Source organism: Hippopotamus amphibius, chromosome X, assembly GCF_030028045.1.
Source record: "Hippopotamus amphibius kiboko isolate mHipAmp2 chromosome X, mHipAmp2.hap2, whole genome shotgun sequence".
Taxonomy (NCBI): domain Eukaryota; kingdom Metazoa; phylum Chordata; class Mammalia; order Artiodactyla; family Hippopotamidae; genus Hippopotamus; species Hippopotamus amphibius.
The window spans coordinates 35,825,452-35,846,320 of NC_080203.1; the positions used below are offsets into that span (position 1 = coordinate 35,825,452).

The window sequence follows — 20,869 nt, forward strand, 5'->3', positions numbered from 1 at the left end:
ACACTTTTCTAGTATTGCTATATAATGCTATATTGTTTATCATTATAGTTGTGTCAATTTACATTCCCATCACAAGTGTATGACTTTCCGTTATTCCACATGCTTGCCAACACAAGTATAGTTACACTTAAATTTTTGCACATCTGGTATTTAATTACAGTTTTAATTTCCCTGATTACTAATAAGTTTGAGCATCTTTACATATGTTTATTGGCCATTTGGATTTCTTTTGTGAAGTACGTCTTCAATTTTGTCTTTTTGTCAATTGCATCATTTGCTATTTCCTTATTGATGCACAGGGGCACTATATTCCATGAATATTATCAGCTAAATTTATAGCTTGAATTTTTTGGACCACTGAAAATCACTGTGAGTCCTGGTCTGTGGATAAAAATGATCAGGAACAGGTTCCCTCCACCCCTCAATTCCAAGTCACTTTTACTGGCAGACCCTAGGGGTGAGGCTGTGGTTCCGGTTTATCTCTGGATCACCCTTATATTAAGGTATAGTCCTTTAGGGTGCCAGCTTAAAATGCGAATGATCTTCTGCTTGAGTTCTTGTTTGCATGCCCTCAAACTCCCTTTTTAAGCAAATTTCTGCAGAGCAAAAGTCCTGAGCCTATGTCTCAGTTTCACTCTTGACTAAAATTTTGCCTTGATAATTCCTTATTTATACTCGCTTGGTAGTGTTGTTCAAAAAACTAAGACTGCCATATTCCAGAAAACAGAACTAAATAACCCTATAAAGTCTCATCTTGTACCTAATGCGTCCAGTTCCCCTACAAATAAGTTGAGGTTCCACAAAGGGAAACTAAGCTCTGAGCTAGAGAGATTTTCATTGAAATGTAGAGTTATCATTTGAAATAGCTGCTAATCTTTGAGTAAACACTTCCACCCCTCCAGTGGCTTTCCAGAGTAGTGCAATGTGAGTCTGAAAGAGCTCAGGGCCCTATGTGAATCAGTGATCCTGCTTGAGTTTAAAGGATTTTTACCTAAAATAAGAAGCTGCATTGGAGATTTTATGCATTACTGTTAACAGGTCCTTAACTCTCCTTGCTACCTGCAGGGCACAGGGAAAACATTCTGTGGTTCTAGTGAGTGTAAGGAAGCGGGGGAGGAGGTTTGCTTTCTCACATACTATCTATATGTATGTATCCACTTTGGGATTTAGTTTTTTTTTTTCCCTTCTGAAAGCTTAAGAAAATTACCCATTTTATCTACTTTACAAAGTTGTTTGAGAATAAATTAAAATAATGTGTGTGAATGGATTAATTAAGATAGGAACTACAGTCTTTCATCCAAGATAACATACGTCTGCTGCTTGTGCTTCAACTGTCGTCATAAATTATCCAGAGCACTGAACCAGTGTCAGGCCTGTGCACCCTTCCTTACCTCAAAGGCCGATGTAGACAACTGGAAATTAATGCTATAACAAGAGGCAACTTTATCTTTTGTCAAATGTCTTTGGAAATGGAATCCTGGGGAGGTTGGTGAGTCTATGATTAAGGATATAGGATTTATACACAAAGCTTTTAATATTCTCTTTGATTATTTAGCCCTATATATTTTTTATTCTCCATTTTTCTTTTGTTTGTTTATGTGGACTCTAAAGAGATAGTAAAGAGAATCAGGATGGGAACTGGATGACTACCCTGGAAGTTAACGTTTTCTATACCTGACCTGGGAGAGCAAAGATTTCTTATCATACAGCCAACCCTCCATCTGTGTCCCAGAGGGTTCATCACTGTCTCTTATACAGGAAGTTTCATCTAGGTGGCTCTGTTTTCATAATGACAGATATAAACTTTTTTTTAAAACATGGAAATGGCAACAAAGATATATATATGAGTAGGAAAATGAAGTATGTATAATCACTTCCCACTGTACCAAGCCATATATGCTGCACACAAAAATGCTAATCAAATCCTATTCACAAAGCTGTAGGGCACTTACACTTGTAACCTGACTTATGAGATGTTGTATTCGTTTTTTCCTATTTTTAAAAATCTCATTCTACTAACCTATCATTCATCTGGGACAGATTCTCAGTAGTTTCCGACCTGTGAACTCAAATATAGCTTGCCTGATCACTTTTATTCAGAGCTTCCAAAATAAGATTCTAGAGTAATTTTATTAACAATAATTAAGATATCACACACATACTCAGTACCAGACATTCTTTGCATACAACCTCTAGCTCTCAATGCCATGCCACTTAGATATTTATTTCCCTGTTTTATAGATGAAGAAATTGTTATTTAGAAATAAAAGGTGACTTACCCAAGGTGAGAAGATGGTAATGTACAGATTTAAACCCATGTTCATCTGGTACCAAAGTCCACTTTCTACTGCGCTACAGCACCTCAAAAAAATGCCACTGCTTATTGACAATTCATGTTTATTAACAAATGGACTGACATGTCACCTGCAATACTAGCAATATTAAAAAATCTCTTTGGAAAAGAAATGATACCTATTCCCACATTGACAGTAACACCCCAAAATGATGCGGCACTTTCCTGCCAAACACATTTTGTCACATAGACATAGGTGTTATACAACGCTATAAAAATTAATCTTATTCCCTAAGGACTATTACAAAACCATTATTTGCCTCAAGGATTTTAAATTAGAACTAGACATTTCAGCTCTCCATTAGCTATCCCTAGTCAGAGTCATTGAATTTAGTCAATGTGATTTTGAAAATTCTCCAGAAATTATTCAAGGCTTATGCTGAAAATCAGATGTTTTATTTAGTGACACTAATTAGAAAATAAAATGCTAGACTATGTAACTTGTTTATATTATTTGAATATTTTTCTGAATGTGAATATGTTCCCTGGGGGCTAGAGTCCTGTTTATTTACCTCTATATTCCTAATGCTAACCACAGGGCCTAATACAGAGAGAGATTTCAATAAATATTTGGTGAGCTGAAATGTTGGCACATGATCCCAGAAAGCAACTTCAAAGGCCATATTCCCCTCAGACCCTGTGAACTGTTCAGAATGAGTCATGTCTTAAACTCTAAACACAAAACTGATTGGACTAGAAGTAGATGAAGTATGAATGCAGAAGAGGGCAATCAAGAAAATTTTCAGAAAAAGTATAGAGATAGGTTAAGTTTATAGTACCTAATCTCAGCACTTTTTTTTTAATGTGGCATTTTTTTAAGCTCTTTATTGGAATATAATTGCTTTACACTCTTGTACCTGCTTTTGAGGTACACCAAAGTGAATCAGCTGTATTTATACATATATCCCCATATCCCCTTCCTCCCGCGACTCCCTCCCACCCTCCCTGTCCTGGCCCTCTAAGGCATCACCCATCGCTGAGTTGATCTCCCTTTGTTATACAGCAACTTCCCACTAGCTATCTATTTAACAGTTGGTAGTGTAAATATGTCTATGCTACTCTCTCACTTCGTCCCAGCTTCCCCTTCGCTGCCCCTCCCCCACCATGTCCTCCAGTCCATTCTCTGCATCTGCATCCCTATTCTTGTCCTGTCACTGGGTTCATCAGTACCATTTTTTTTTTTTTTTAGATTCCGTATACATGAGTTAATATACAATATTTGTTTTTCTCTTTCTGGCTTACTTCACTCTGTATGACAGACTCAAGGTCTATCCACCTCATTACATATAGCTCAACTTCATTCCTTTTTATGGCTGAGTAATATTCCATTAAATATATGTCAGCACTTTTTAATTATAATTAATAAGGAGGAGGCCCTTGTAAGGGCAGTTCTATATTTATTGGTCATTTTATTCACGATCATTTTACTTACTTTTTGGTGTCATTTTTTAATGTAGCAGATGGTAATTGAGGTAGAATTTTAATCAACATATTATTAAGTCTTTATCACAATGTTTTTGCCATCATGTTTCAGTTCCACAGCATTTATCACAACATTTTAAACTACATCTATTTTTCCTTTACAAGAATTAGATAGTAGTGTTTTAAGAATATATCTCCATAAGTTACAGAGATATAACCACTTGTAGTTTAAATAAACTATTAGTAGAAAGATGCAATCCTGAAAATATAAGTGTAATTAAGTTGAGTTTCTCTCTTTCTCCTCAAAATTGAGTTGGGTTTATGAATAATACATTTAAAGTATGAAAAGGACCATTTATGTAGTAATTCAGGAGCTGGGAGAATATGCAGTCTATTATAGTCATTGAAATGCTGCCATTGTGAGCCCTATTTTCACCAGGTGACCACAGAGACATGTCCTTCCTCTGAACATGTACTACCTGTTATGTGTTCAATACGTTGCATCATTAACACATAACCTCACATTGTTCATTATCTCTTTATAGAAATTTCTGCCTCCCACCAGCACATACAAACACACGTGTATACACATAATTATATGACAAACTCCCTTGTAGGCACGGATTGGAACTAACAGATTTCTATGTTCTACTATGTTTTATTCAATGCTGAAAAAGAAAAGATATTCAGTAATTGTTTTTTATATTGGTTGTAGTTTGGTCCATGAGTTATAATAGTTTAACTATGCCCTTTATTTTGATCATTGTTATAACATCTCCATCTTGATGACTTACTAGTTGTTTCTGGATCCATAAGAACTCCTTAAGTTGTTAAAGATAGTGGGGTTGGTCACAGAGTAAGGTGGATTGGGGAGGCTTCTGGGTAAAATAAAGGCTTTAATTAAATTAGGTATGTATTTTAGAAGGCGCACAGAAACCAAATCTGATAGCTATAAGATTAGGTGCACAAAGTGAAAGACATTTTAGCATTTATCTGATTTGCTTAATCAGTTTATAAAAGAAAATGTTTAATTCCAGTCACTGGATAGATTCTGTGGTTTCAGTTATCTCATTTGGTTGACTAAAAAGTATGGTATAAGTGAATATGCAATTACAATTTTTGCAATGGATCTATCATATTGTTCAACAAAAGTGATCTCTGAAATTTCTGATCCATATCCCCAAAGAATAATACATTCACAAATAAACGGATATGACTCCATGATATCTGCAAAATTTTCTCAATTTTGAGATGATTTAAGAGCTTATGTTTCAATTTGACAAAGATTACCCCATGATTTAACATTTGGAAATTGTATATGGTCATTCTCAATCACAATATACTATTTTGCTTCAACTCCCTGAGAGCTATTTTTTAAGTAAAAACCAAACATAACCTGTCATAATAATATTGCTTTACTTTGAATTTGGATGGGAAGGAAGGGTAATATTCCTTTCCTACTAATTATTCTACATCCGTCTTTAATTTCAATTTAGTTTCTTTCCATAAAACAGGTTACAATGAGAGAAGGAGAAAGAAAGTTCTTGTGTATTTGATTCTCAGGTAAGGAAAGCAAAAAGGATAAGCTCAGTCATTGAAGATAATCTCAGTTTTTTGCATATATATATGTACATAAGAAAGTCCTTAGAATAATCATATGTTAGAGATAAAAGCAATTTTAGGGACATCTAATCCAATCTTCTCATTTTACAAATCAGGAAAATGAGGGCCAAAGAAGCCAATTGACTTCACAAGATCACACAGTTATTGGCAAAGCTGAAAACAGTGACTAGGCCTTCAATGCTTTTTCTAATATTGCTTAGTATTAACCAGTGGAAAGAGAATGTAAAAATTCAGAACAGAGAAATAGTTCACAAATAAGAGTAATTCACTAAAAGTCTGGTATTCCAAATTAAACCCAAGTTACATTACTGATGGTTTGCCCAAGCATTTTCACATCTCCCCTCCTCCAGCTTTCCTCGCTGACCTGGTACATTTCTAAATTCATTCTTCCCAGTCTCAGCTTTTGCTTCTTCTCCTGGACCCCAGGATAAACTAGAATTAATAGCCATTGTTGCACAAGACCTTCAAACATGGGAAGGGTTGTTTTGTAAGCCAGAAAATGTAGTGATTTCCCTTCAACCTACAAACATGTGCAAGTCTCTCATCAGCAATTAAAATACTTCCTTGACTTTGTGTATCCTTCTAATAAATGTTCCCTCTCCTGAGGGTTAGAACCAAGTCTTTCCAAATATGGTTATATAAAAAACAAATGGAATGTGTGGCTGTTGTTGAGCCTTAATTTAAATGAAGCAACTTGTTTCGATTTTATTTTGAGTCCATTGGAAAAAGTGAACATAGATTGGGTGGCACATGATATTAAGTAACCATTTAATTTTATTATGTAGGACAATGTTATGGTGTTATGTTTAAAATGTCATTATAATTAAAGATGTACAAAGAAGTATTCACAAGGGCAGGATGGCAAAATTTTCCATTTTTCCATGGAAATTTTCCATTTCCAAAATTTTCCATGCCATTTTCCAGAATGGCAAAATGAGGAAGTTGGGAAATCTTTTCTCATGAAGGCAACAAAAATACTTGCAGGTCCAGGACCAGATGGCTACACTGGTGAATTCTACAAAAATCAAAGAAGAATTAGTACCAATCCTTCTCAAACTCTTCCAGAAAAAAAGGAGAGGAGGGGATGCTTCCAAACACATTTTACAAGGCCAGGATTACCCTAATACGAAAAGCAGTGAAAGACACTATAAGAAAAGAAATTTGCAGGCCAAAATCCCTGATGAACATACATGTGAAAATCCCCCACAAAATATTAGTAAACTAATTCAACAATACATTAAAAGAGTCATACATTGTGATAAGTTGGAATTTATTCCAGGGATGCAAGGATGGTTCAACATCCACAAACCAATAAAAGTGATAAACTACATCAACAGAATGAAGGATAAAAATCATGTGATCATCTCAATAGATACAGAACAAACATTTGACAAAATCCAACATTGATTTATGGTAATAGCTCTCAAGAAAGTGGGCATAGAGGGAAGGTACTGCAACAAGATAAAGGCCATATATGACAAGCCCAGTCAAACATCATACACAACAGTGAAAAGCTGAAAGCTCTTCCTCTAAGGTCAGGAACAAGACAAAGATGCCACTCTTACCACTTTTATTCAACATGTTATTGAAAGTCCTAACTACAACAATTAAGCAAAAAAAGAAATGAAAGACATCTAAATTGAAAGGAAGAAGTAAAACTGTCACTATTTGCAGATGACATGATGTTATACACAGAAAACCCTAAAGACTCCAAAAAAGTGTTAGAACTAATGAATTTGGTAAAGTTGCAATAAACAACATTAATATACCAAAATCTGCTGCATTTCTATACACTAACAATGAACTACCAGAAAGAGAAATTAAAACAACTCCATTTCCAATTGCATCAAAAGAATAAAATACTTAGGAATAAATTTAACAAAGGTGGTGAAAGACCTGTATACCCAAAATTATAGGACACTGATGAAAGAAATTGAGGAAGACAAAATTAAATAGAAAGATATTCCATGTTTATGGGTTGGGAGAACTCATATTGTTAAAATGTCCATACTACTGAAAGCAATATACATATTCAATGCAAATCCTATCAAAATTCCAATGGCATTTTTCACAGAAATAGAACACACAATCCTAAAATTTGTATGAAAGCCTAAAAGACTCTGAATAGCAAAAGAGAAAGAAGAAGAAAACTGGAGGCATTGATTTCAAACTATATTACAAAGCTATGGTAATCAAAACAGTATGGTACTGGCATAAAAATGGACATATAGATCAATGGAACAGAACATACCCTAAATATATATAGTCAATTAATTTACAGTGAAGGAGGTAAGGATATGGGGAAAGTCTCTTCAATAAAGAGTGTTGGGAAAACTGGACAGCCACATGCAAAAGAATGAAACTAGACTACTACTTTACATCATACACAAAATTTAACTCAAAATGGATTAAAGACTTGAATATAAGACCTGAAACCATAAAATTCCTGAAAGGAAACATAGGTGGTGACTCCTTAACATTGGTCTTGGCAACAATTTTTTGGATCTAACTCCAAAAACAAAGGCCAAAAAAAAAAAAAAAAAAAAGCCAAAATTAAACAAGTGAGATTACATCAAACTAAATTAATTTCTGAACAGCAAAAGAAATCACCAACAAAATGAAAAGACAAACTTCTGAATGGGGGAAAATATTTTCAAATCATATATCTGTTAAGGGGTTAATATCCAAGATATATAAGGAACTCATACGACTCAATATCAAAAATAAATTAGATAATCTGATTAAAAATGGACATTTTTCTAAAGAAGACATACAGATGGCCAACAGGTATATGAAAAGATGTTTAATGTTACTAATCATCAGGTAAATGCAAATCAAAACCATAAGCATATTGGGACTTCCTAGGTGGCACAGTGGCTAAGAATCTGCCTGCCAATGCAGGGGACATGGGTTCGATCCCTGTTCCGGGAAGATCCCACATGCCGTGGAGCAACTAAGCCCATGCACCACAACTACTGAGCCTGTGTGCCGCAACTACTGAAGCCCATGTGCTTAAAGCCCGTGTTCCACAACAAGAGAAGCCACCTCAATGAGGAGCCTGCACACCATAATGAAGAGTAGCCCCCACTTGCTGCAACTAGAGAAAGCCTGTGTGCAGCAACGAAGACCCAACACAACAAATAAATTAATTAATTAATTTAAGCAAATACTTACTGAAAAAACCCCAAAACAACAAGCATATCACCTCACACCTGTTAGAATGGCTATTATTAAAAAAACAAAACAAAACAAATGAAAAAGAAAAAAAAGTGTTGGTGAGGATGTGGAGAGTAGGAAATTCTTGTGCACTCTTGGTGGGAAAGTAAATTGATGCAGCCACTATGAAAAACAGTATAGAGGTTCCTCAAAAAATTAAAAATAGAACTACCATATGATCTAGCAATTTCACTTTCACTTCTGAGTATTTATCTGAAGAAAATAAAAACAGTAATTTGAATAGATATATGCAACCCCATGTTCACTGAAGCATTATTTACAATAGCCAAGATTTGAAAACAACCTGTGTCTATCAGTAGATGAATGGATAAAGAAGATGTGAGATATATACATGTATATATACACATATACATACACATACATATGCATACAATGGCATACTATTCAGTGATAAAAAGAAGCAAATATTGCCATTTGCAACATGGATGGACCATAAAGGCATTATGCTAAGTGAAATAAGTCAATGAAATAAGTCAGGTAAATATCATATGATCTTACTTATGTGTGGAATCTATAAAACAAAACAAAGCAAACAAAACCAAGCTCATAGATACAGAGAACATATTGGTAGTTGCCACAAGTTGGGGTATAGGGGATGGGCAAAATTGGTGAAGGGGTACAAATGTGCAGCTATGAAATAAAAAGTCATGTGGATATAAAGTACAGCATGGTGACCATAGTTAATAATATTGTGTACTCAAAATTGCTAAGAGGGTAGATCTTAAAAGCCTTTATCACAAGAAAAAAAAGGGAAAAAAAAGTCTGCAGCTATGTTTGGTGATGGATGTTAACTAGACTTATTGTGGTGATCATTTCACAATGTACATGAATATCAAATCATTATGTTATACAACTGAAACTAATACAGTGTTATATGTCAATTTTACCTCAGTAAATAAAACACTTTCAAAACAATGAAAATCAACCACTTCAGAATTCTAGAAATTAACCAAAGGTACAGAACTAACCTAAAAGACATTCAAAAACAACCTACTGAGATTTGGTAAGAACAGTGGAATCTGTGTTTTCCCTTGAGGTTGTTCCTATTTTCCTCCTAGCTCAACAGTGGAGCACAGTAACCATGAAGAGTCAGCAGCCAGTGGAATGGGGCCTGATTTGTTTTGGCACTCCATGTAAATTTACATCCCCATAGCACTGTACGTATTTTTACAATGTTTACAGTGGTTTCCTTGGGCATGTGAATTCAGTATCTCAGAAAAAGTCCTATCCCTATGGTATTATTGAAACACTAGAAATAAGTTGGATTCAATAACATTGCAGTTGTGTAAGGCTGTGAATTCAGTTGGAACAAATAAGAACCTGGCTAAAAGTTTAGAAGGTATGCCTTTGTAATAGGAATATGACAAATACAAAGGACTTTGAAAAGCTCCAACATATTCTAGGAGACCTAAGGAGGCTGCATATATGCATGGTTGTGCATATGCTCAAGAAAGCCCAGAGAGGACCCCACTAGTTCATCTCTTGCTTTCCTTGATTCTCTTGTCAAGAAGTAAAAGCAAAAGTCTTAACTGACTTGTAACCCCTCAGAAATTTGAAGATATGACTTCACACACACAAAAATCCCCTTGGAAAAGGGTGGAAGAATAACTGGCTTAAAACATTTAATGAAATATTCTGACCAATCATTGACTGATCACACACTATGCAGATTCAACTGTGACTTATAAGAAGCCAGACTTAAAAATAACAACAAAAATTAAAGAAAAAAAAAACAGAAAAAATAGCAACCACACATTGCAAGGAATATAGAATTTATAAGATTAATCTAGGAAAGTCACTAATGCAAGCAGGAATGAGAAAAAAAAAACAGTATCAACAAAAAACACTGGAAGGCAAGGGGTCTAATTCCAAAGTTTCTACAATATATTATTTAAAATGTCCAGTTTTCAACAAGAAAATACAAGATAGCAAAGAAAAAGGAAGGTGTGGCCCATAAGCAGGAATAAAAGCAGTCACTTTCTAGTATCCAGGAGGGAGTTCATTTGGATTTATTGGACAAAGTGTTTAAATCAACTATAAAAATTTATTTAAAGAAGTAAAGGAGACTATATTTAAAGAATTAAAGGAAACTATGATGATAATGTCTCACCAAATAGAGAAAATCAGTAGAGGGATACAAATTAATCTAATATTTAAATGAAAAACAAACAGAAAATCTGGAGTTGAAAAGTGTAATAACTGAAATTGTAAATTTGTTAGATGGATTTAGCAATGGATTTTAGCAGGCAGAAAAAAGAATCAGTGGACTTGAAGATAGGTCAAAAGAGATTATCCAGTCTGAAGAACAGAAAGAAAAAAGAGTAAGAAAAATAAACAAAGCCTGGGGGACACCATCAAGTGTATGTATAATGGGAGTCCCAGAAGGAGTAGAGAGAGACAGAAAGAGGCAGAAAAAAATTTTGAAGAAATAATAGCTGAAAAATTTCCAAATTTGATGGAAAACATTAATTTACACATTTAAGAAGCTCAAGGAACACCAATTAGGATAAACTTAGAGAAAGACATCTAGATACTTCATAGTCAAAGTCAAAAGACAAAGACAAGGAGCAGATTTTAAATATAGCAAGAAATAAATGACTCAACGTATACAAAATGACCCAAAAAAGATTAACAGCTGATTTCTCATTGGCAACCAAGAAGTCCAGAAGGCATTGGGATGACATATTCAAAGTGCTGACAGAAAAAACTGTCAACCAACAATTCTATACCCAGTAAAACTATCCTTCAAATATGAAGGAAAAATAAAGACATTTCTAGAAAACAAAAATTGAATTTGTCATTAGCATATTTGATCTACAATATCTATTAAAGTGAATCCTCCAGCTGAGTGGAAAGGCTAGATGGTAACTTGAATTCATATAAATGAAAACACTTTTATCCTAAAAGTGAAAGACATGAAGATTATGTAAAAGACAACTACAGAAAACAATAACTACAAAACTATTCTGATGTGTTGTATAATATAAGATGCAATATGCATGACAATAATAGCACAAAGAAGGGGGAAGGAATGGAAGTATATTGGAGCAAAGTTTCTATATACTATTGAAATTCAATATTAATCTTAAGATTGCTTTAAGCTAAAATGCATATTATAGGGAGTGACTGCTAACTTGTATGGGGCATCTTTTTGAGGCGGTAAAAATATTCTGGAATTAGATAATGATGAATGCCCAATTTTGTGAATATACTAAAAACCACTGAATTGTATACTTTAAAAGGGTAAATTTTATGGCATATGAATTATATCAATTTTTTAATAGGACTGAAAATAAAAGATGCATATTATAAGGCCTGGAGCAACCTCTAAGAAAATTTTTTAAAAAATAGTAGAAAAATTCAACAAAGTAATTTAAATGATACAATAGGAAATATCTCTATCATTTCCATTTAGTTGGCAAGGATAAAAGATAATTGAGTCTTTTGTGAGTAACAATAGTTGGTCTTTCAAAATCCAGGAAAATATTGTCATAGTGGTAAGAAATTGAGCAGAAAAATAATGACCTGGATTTTTTTCCCAAATGTGTCATTCCTTATGTGGTATATGTGAGGGGGCTGGCTTCTTCTTTAAGGGAAAAAAATGATTAAACCCCTTGTATAATTTTTACTTATTAGCATATTATTTTGAAATCACCACATATGCATTATTTTTTCTTCCCAGCTTTAAATATAGATAATGATACCTGTAACAAGACTGTTTTGATATTTTAGTAAATAATATATATAGAAATATTAAATCTGAGAAACTACTGTTATTTGTGTGACACAACAAAGCAGATTGAAAAGAGCGTAGATTTTGAGGTTGAATCAATACTTTTCCATTGTTCAATCTGAACCTAGATTTCCTCATCTGTAAAAGGTGAATAATAACACCTACCTTATGCAATATTGTGAGGTTAAATCATAAGATTTGAGTAAAGTGCTTGGCAAATAGCTGGGCCCCAATATAGACATAGCTATCACTATTATTAGTCTTATTTGTGTTATTGTTTTGTTAGCATATAATAATTTCCTTAGGCCATAGGTCTGCCCTATTAGGCATGAATAAAAAAAAAGCAATAGGTAAGAAAGCAACAGGAGTCTGCCAACCACTTTTACTTTCTGTATTCTTTTATTTTTCCTACTGTCAACTTTGTGTACTGTTTAAATTGTCTTTTTTTCCTTTCAAGTAATCCTAACACGTCTGAAAAACAAATTCTAAGAGGACATCAGGTAGGGCTACAAGTGTCATATTTTTACTCATTTTTTGTTTGTTTCACAGCAAAAATAGGGTAGTTCTTAATTACAGTATCACAATATTTTACACCAGAATTAAATAGTGAGATTTTCTCACTATATTTCCCCTCTTTTGTTCAGTCATTTATATAACTAATTTAGAGTTCACTAATTATGTGTAAAATGATATTGTGATTAACCTAAAATTAAACTTTTAGATGAATGTCACAGTAAAAGTTAATAATTTGTCATAGTATTGCATGTTAAAATAATTATTTATGAAATATTGGTCTTAAAATTGCCTTGTAGTTTTTAATGAAATAGGTTTTGGCTAACTGGTCCTTTAATTTTCCTACTCTAATTAAACTATAAGAAGCTTACTTACTTCATTATAATTAAACAGAAAATTTATATTTTATATTATATTTAAACAAAGAAAATACTTCCAGAACATTTGTTTTGGTAGATGTGAAAATACATAGTTTATATTTTCATATGTACAATATATTTAAATTCAGATAGAGGCTTGGTTTAATGTAATACTAAAAATAATAATATCTGAAAATCATATAGAGGCTTACAGTTCACTAAATAATTTCACTTTGTCTTTAATAATCATGAATATCTGTAAAGTATATGCTAAGTGAGGTAATGTAGGTTAAAATACTTAGCATGATAGGTACACAATAAAAACTAATCATTCATAAAGGAGAATCTAATTCTTAGAGATATCCATTGATTTGCTCATAGTCACAATATTAATATGGCATTATTGGAGTCATTTGATCAAAAAGATATAGTTAAAACAGTATTTCTTAAGCAGAATTGGAGCTAAGGACATAAAACTATCAAAATTAAAATATGTATATGATTAACACACTCATGTTCAGCTTTTATATAATTTTTCTATTAAATAGTTTCCTTTTTATTGGTAACTAAGCAAAACATAAGTCAAATTTTTGAAAAAATTGTTACGTTTATTTTTTACTCCAGTTTCCCTCTTAGAGAACACACGGGTTGATTACAATGGTTTATATGCCACCCACTGGTGAAATTCATGTATATACAGAGATTGTAATCCTAGATTTTTGAGGAATTGAAAATCAGAGACTTCACTCTCTCCCATCACGAGAAATACTTCAAAGAACATAAGGAATTTACTTATCATTATTTATCTGTGCTCTCTTTTGAATATATTTTCCACTTGAAATTAAATACATGAAAGTTAGCTTCATCTATTAGTCCAATAGCACATATTTAGCTTCCTCTTCTGCACTTGATCCTAAAATAGGAAACCCAGAAAAGTTCTTTCTGCCTACAAATATGGAAATTTCAAGCTGAGAGTGTATAAAATGGGGTTAAAGTAAAATAGAAAAATGAACAAGTGCCTAATAAATATTAAATGCCTTTCCTTTAGTTCCCCTTCAAAGTTTTTGCCACATAATTTTGAGGAGAAACTATGTTTTTTGTTTGTTTGTTTTTTGTTTGTTTTTAGCTAGTTTTGAATTCTTTTGGGCTCCAAAATGACCTTGATCTAGAATAAGGAATACTTTTGCTCTACAGAAGATGTCCTGACGTAGTTATCTCATGTGTACCTAGTAATTCAGAATAGTTCCTTTCCTGCTTCATTCTGAATAGAGTTAAAAATCCATACTAGCTTTGATCTTATAATTACATGGAAAACAGTGATAAATAATCTACAATGGTTTGGGCTCATTCAAAATTATACATACTTCCATAAAGACCCTCAAATATCTCTTGCCATATAATCAAAGAATAAAAATAAAGATACATAAGCTGGTAATTAAAATTCTGTTTCCACTACCTTTTTTATTAAGTATTTCTTAATGAGTAGATCCACACTAGAAAAAAAAATCTCATTTAACCTTGACTGTCTTGGTGATATTCTTACTTAAAAAGGAACGATAGCATGAAGTCATGGAAAAACAATTTATGAGATGTATTTTTGGAACTTACTCTTATGTGAATAATGGGTGAGCAGCTTCCCTTTGCTATATTTTGAATGCAGAAAAAATTAGAGTGCAAAGATTTTAGATTTTTGATATCTTTTACTTGGAACACAAAACAAATTTTAGCACTTGCAGAATATAGAAATTTGACTAAGGAGGAAAAGAAAGAAATCAACTTTTAACAATTAGTCCAAGAACTCAGATACTACAGAGTTCAAGCACTGTGGTAGGAATACATAGATATAAATGAGAACAATTCAGACTCATCATTGTAAGAGATTCTATTTAGCATATGAAAGACAGCTTTCAAGATTGAATTACTGCCCTTTGAGATAAAGGCTAAGTAGGCTATTCTTATTCATCTCATAATGTTTAAGAGTGAGGGTTTTGGATATACAGTCCATTCATCCTAAGCAAATTTTCTTTTATGTTCATTTAGATGACAACAAGAGGTAAAATGTCTTCTGAGTTGTTAAAATAATATGTAATTAATGAGTAGTTTTTCATCCAGGGTCTCTTAAAAGCACATGTAAAATTTAACCCTGTTGTATGAAACAGTAATTCTTTTCTTCTTCCTATTATTCGCAAAGGCACTATCCTTCTGCTTCTGTAATGATAATTTCAGACTCCAGCTAAGACGGTGTATAGCACTGGTATGTGTAAAAGAACTGTGAACTATTGTTATCATTGCAGGACTTGGAGAAATTACTCCTGGATATACAAGAGATTATTTTCTTAGTTATGGTACTCTGTGTGTCTAAAGCTATATCAAGACAGGAAGCAAGAATCAGCATTTGGTTTTTCATGAAGATATAGCATTTCCACATTTCCATGGATGAATGGCAAAAATATCAGTCTGAGTAGCAGGGGGAACAGGGCCTTAATGTCATTGATCTAAGTGAGAATGGATATTAGCTTTTCGTGGCCCTAAAATCAGGTAAATTGTGTGCTTTAGTTTTCCTCATCTGTAAAGTGGGGAAAATGTAAAGTTCTACCTACCTGTCAGTGTGGGAATTAAATGAGGTAATAGACACAGAATAAGTGCTGAAAGGGATCAGAGTACACCATCCCCCAAATATGCCACTTTGCCATAAGGATTATTTTGAGCTGAAGGCAAATGAGAATCAGCTGATATAGGAAAAGCTCCCTATTCTCCCCCTTTCTGCCTAAAGGCAGGGTACAAATTTCCCTTTGTAAAGGTGTCCGCATCCCCACCCATACCAGGAAGCAGAGAATGACTCGATCACTGGAGACACACTTATCACCCCCAGACTACACAAGATTGAGGCTTCACAACAAGCTGTACTAATGTAACCCTTATCTTTCATTAGTTTCTCACATATATTTACCTTCCCACAATTTACTGCCGCTAGAAGCCCAAACTGTTTTTCCTTTCTCTTGTCAATTCTCCACAATTTATTGTTCTTTGTTAAAATGATACATACACCCCCCTGGTCTAACTATTTCTTTGGGTTTTCACTTCTTTTCTATGAAGAACTCAGTATGCATAAGTAATAAACCCTTTCTCCTGTTAAACTGTTTTTTGCCAATTTAATTTGCAGGACCTCAGGCAAGTTTTCCTTCCTATACAGTGCTCAATTAAAGTTAGCAATCATAATTATTTTCATCTTCTGTAACGTCATCATTGAACCAAGTTAAAAGACTCTTGGATTACACATACAGGCTTAGGGGAGAGAGTCTTTGGAAATAAGGGCTGAGAATTTAGCTTTCTAGGAACTGGCACATCTTAACATGATTTAAACCATTGAAAGTTTCCATGAAAAAACATGAGATTTTCCAAACTCAAAAAAATACCTATACCAGGAATTGTGTTTGGGATTAGCCAAATAGAAGTAAAAGAAAAAATGAAGTGAATCTTCAGAACATCAGAAATGGAACTCTACCAGGATACCCAAACCCAACTTGAGAAGATAGAAGAGAGTTTCCTCTTAATGTAGAAAATATAGAGGGATTTTTCCTAAGTTGGCAATAGAACATTGGTAGTACTTAAATTCTTGGTGCTTTGATTTCGCTACCTGTTAAATGGGGATAGGAAATATATAGCACTTAGGAGCGAGTAAATATATAGGAGTGAGCACTCAAGTAGGTGTTAATCATTAGTGAGCTTAAACAGTGCTGCCTATCTGCCTATAGTGAAATGACTTTTGCAAGTAGAACTGGAAAGTTAACTAAAATTACATTATGAATTTGTTGGAAAATTAAAGAAGTAATTAATCTGCAAAAGTTTTCCAAGGAGGAAAGGAGAGAGAAAGTACAAAGAATTACTAGAGAGAGCCAACTCTAGAGATAAGAAAAACCATCAGGACCTCTGGACTGTGTTCTTTAATACATGTCACTGTAATTTTCCATAAATATACTGATTGCTATGCTTCCCTTTTACACTTGGAATTGAAATTTAATTGGTAAAGAAAATTTTCCTCCCAGGATAAAGAGCCTGTAGTGAAATGACTATGTGGATTGGGAAAGGGGATATTGGGAGTAGACATTTAAACTCAAAAGTAAAGATTCACAGGTATAGATGTGTGGGGCTGGGATATCCCAAGTATCTAACCTCATGAATTGATTTGCAAGAGGGAAAGAAGCCTTCATTTATTTATTTTAAAAAAACAAACAAACCAGATACAGGGATAAGTGCTACAAGACTGACAAGGTCACTTCTTAGCCTTTCAGGGAGACGTTTTTAATGTGGATGCCTGAGGACAGAAATTAAGGCATCGGCAAATACACTCTAGATCAGCCCTATAGAATGTGTAAGCCCTGAGGAGACTACAGTAAGTAAAAAAGAAAAAAAAAATAGAAAGTTGTTTTACACAGAGATTTTGTGAAGAGGGCAAGGATAAGCATTGCGTTTTCCAGTTTAGATAACAAAGTGTGCTACATATTCCTAATTTTTGCAAGGAATGTTAAATAAAACAAAGACGGAAGCAAATGCAGCACCATGTGGTATCTTGAGAGTTTGTAGGTTTGGCTGTGCCAGGTGACAGTACCCAAGACAGGTAAAGCAGCATTCTCATGGAAGGCACTGGTGGTGAAATGGCAGAGCATCAGCAGAGACCACAATGCCTGGTGGGAGACTGTGGATTCCCAACAGACATGGCGGTACTCAGCAGATGCCCAGCAAATGATGATGGATACCCAGTGGCAGATGATGGAGGCCCAGTGGGAGATGATGGATGATCAGCAGATATAGTAAATGATGGCAGGTGATGGTGAATACACACGTGCTCGATGAAAGCCCAGAACGGTTGCAGCAGTGCATGATGCAAATTGATTTATTCATGATTACATATGAGATAACTCCTAGGGACTTCTAGAAGTATTTGGAAGGAAGGTGTGTATCTTTCTAAGGGACTGAAGTAACTTTGTTAGCACATGGGGATAACAAGCTAGTGAATTTAGGCTATTGATATCAAGGTGGTTTCTTTTGTGGCTACAAGCTGTGAGGCCTGCCACAAACTTAAATGCTTTTAGGGACCAGGCAGGTTTATAATCAGTGAGTAAGGCAGCGAGGTGTAAGAAAATGGGGAGTGATAGAAATACAGCAAAGTTGGAACCCGTACACAATTGAATAAAAGATACTCAATTAATAAAGTTAAAAAATCATTGGCTAGGGTAAAACAAAACTCACCTGCAAGCAGAAGTCAGATAAAGAGCTGCCAGATAGTGACATCTGGTTTTCGTGAACACTAAGTACCAGTGTCCTAGAGCTTAATATCATTTAACTAGGAATGTGGTACCACCTTTTCACAAATAAGAAAATTGTTTCATTTTGAGAGTGAACACTACGTGTGTAAATTTTGGAGATATGTTATATATATGAGAAGATTATCTTCTACTGTTTGTTAACCAATTCAAAGAAATCAGAAAGATTCTATTTATCACATGTTTATTTCCATTAACTCTAGCTTTTCTAGAATGTTAGGATAAAGGCTTTTTCACTCAACATCTTTAGAGCTAAATCACATACTTTAAAAATTATATTTTAATGTCAATGTTATAATGCTGTGTTAATATAATTGTATCAATATTGATAATATTTTTAGCTTTAACTATTAATAAATATTAATGAGTAATAATGTTGATGTTATATATTAATATATTTTATTAAGGGATTCCCTATTATTGGGCCAACATGGTGTTTCTGGAATTAATCCCAGTTGTTCATAGTATAATACTTTTTAATGTAGCATTGGATTCTGTTTGCCAATTGTTTATAAAGAATTTTTGTCATAAGTGATGTTAATCTACAATATTCCTTCTTTGTACTTTGTCTTTATTTGGTTTATGTGTTAAACCTATGCTTGCTTCATATAAAAATTAGGAAGCTTTTAAAAAAATTTTCAATGGTCTTAAACAATTTATGGAACATGACAACCATCTGGTCTTTGAAGGTTTTAAAGAATTCCCCAGTGAAACTATCTGCATCTGATGTTTTTTTGTATGTTGGGTAGGTCCTTGATAACTTTATTTCTTCTACTGAAATTGTTCTGTTTCTTTCTATATCTAATGAAGTCAATTTTGCTAACCTGATTTTCCCTGGGAAACTATCTGGTTTTGTTTTGTTTTTTAATGTTCTTGATTGATTTGCATATAAATAATATCATTAGATTACTGCAAAGTAATCTAATGATTTTAAATATTTATTTTGTTTCACTGGTTATTTTTCTTGTCATTTCTTACTGTGAATATTTATGTTTCTTCCTTTTTCCTTGTTTAAGTTAGCTAGTGTTTTTATTTTGTTTAAAATTTCCTTAAAAAAACAAGATTTTGATTTATTAATTAGATATATTGTTTTTCTATTCTCTAATTCATTTCTGCTTTTATCTTTAGTTTTTTTCTTTGTGCTTTCTTTTGGGTTACTTTGCAGTTCTTTTTCAAGGTTGCTTTCTAGGAATTTAATTCATTTGTATGCTTTCATTTTTACTTACCAATGTGACTAGGGCTATGAATTTCCCTTTGATCATTGCTTTAAGTGTATTCTATAGATTTTGATATGCAGTGTTTGTGCTATCATATTTCTAAAGAAGTCTGTAATTTCAGTTTGCATTTGTCGTTTTGACCAACAGTTGTTTAAAATTTGTTATAACTTCAGGATCAGATGGTCTTTAAACTTTTGTTGTTAATACTTTCTAGTGTTATTGTGTTCTTATCAGAAAGCATTACTTTTTTATTATTTCCTTTGTGGCCTAATGGATAATTAATTTTTGTGAGTGTTCCACTTGTGAAGAAGGTATACTTTTTATGATAAGGGTATAAAATTTAACATACATCCATAAGACTTACATGTCCAATTTTTTTGTACTGAGTATGATATGTTAAAGTCTCCCATTAGTAGAATGTATCTATAAATGTATCCTTCCATGTTCTTTAGTTTTTGCTTTAAAAAAAGCATTGCTATATTATTGGGAGCATAGATATTCTTAACTGTTATATGTTTGTTGTTAATTGCAGCTTTTTTTATCATAAACAAGCATCCTTTTTGGAAAAAAAAAGCATCTTTTTTTTAACTCTTACTTTTTTTTTTTAATTTACTTTGTCAGATATCAACATCACAGTTTCTATTTTCTTAGTGTTTCTATTTGTATACCTTTGCCCATCCCTTTATTTTAACCATTATGCTTCACTGGGTTTTGAGTTCCTCTTATATAGAGAGTATAGTTGGGTATTTTGTTGTAAGCCAACTTGAAAATCTTTTAGTTTTAACATTAAGTTAGGTTCATACAAGTGAATTGCTATTACTAATATGTTTGTTTTCAACTCTTTCATATTATATCATGCTATAATGTCGAGAGCATAATGTCGAGAGCATTATATTTTATTTTCTTGTGTTCCTTCCTCTACTTTTTTTCTTTTTGCTCATTTACTTATTGCATTTCTTTGGTTTTAGATAGGTTTGTCTTTTTGTTCTAGTGGTTAACTTTATATCATGTTTATATCATGTTTTATTTATATCCTATTTAATACTCTTAGACCTCTGTTTTCTTATGAAATCTTTCTGGTTTGCCAT

General features: G+C 33.3%; 1 protein-coding gene across 1 annotated transcript in view; it reads right to left on the reverse strand.

The window, feature by feature from the left end:
- Window positions 1-20,869, reverse strand: part of HTR2C (5-hydroxytryptamine receptor 2C) — a 126,698-nt gene that overhangs the window by 97,708 nt on the left and 8,121 nt on the right. The gene's annotated exons all lie outside the window — the stretch shown is intronic.